Source organism: Penaeus monodon, chromosome 30, assembly GCF_015228065.2.
Source record: "Penaeus monodon isolate SGIC_2016 chromosome 30, NSTDA_Pmon_1, whole genome shotgun sequence".
NCBI classification, from domain to species: Eukaryota; Metazoa; Arthropoda; class Malacostraca; order Decapoda; family Penaeidae; genus Penaeus; species Penaeus monodon.
The window spans coordinates 30605294-30605967 of NC_051415.1; positions in this window are offsets into that span (position 1 = coordinate 30605294).

A 674-nucleotide genomic window follows, 5' to 3' on the forward strand; every position below is an offset into this window, starting at 1 on the left:
TAGACAGTACATCTAACTGGCACTGATGGATGAAGAATACAATTATTTTTAAGTCACCCAAATACCCAATCAATTTTCCATATAGAATTACTGCACCATTCCAACTCTCATTCCTGCATTATTTCTTAAAATTCATAAAAATGCACAATATCAAGATTCATTTTCTTATACCTTTCCTCTTTCAGGCATTTCCTGAACTAACAAACTAATATAAAAATAATAATCAAGGAACACTTCTTATCAACCATCAACTTGCAGGCCCTTTCAAATCATTAAATTATCACTGAATGAATACGAACACATCAACACAGGAATGATATTGCTTCCCTTAATTGTCACAATACAAACATTCCACTAAATGAATCCTCCCCTTTCCAAAAAAACTGCACAAATCATAAAAAAATGAATGATATCATTACTACTACATTAAGTCCATAGCCTAATTCAACAAGGCTCATTAGTGATAAAACAGGATGAATTGCTCCTAATGTACAATACAAAATATTCCTAAATGAATCTACCCTTCAAACAGCTGCAACAATCATAAAAAAATAATGAATCATTACTATACATTAAGTCATAGCTAATTCAACAAGGCTATTAGATAAATAAATCTAAATGGATAAGAATAACAGAAATATATGTCTAAGGGTTAGAAATTACTTAAACAGCCT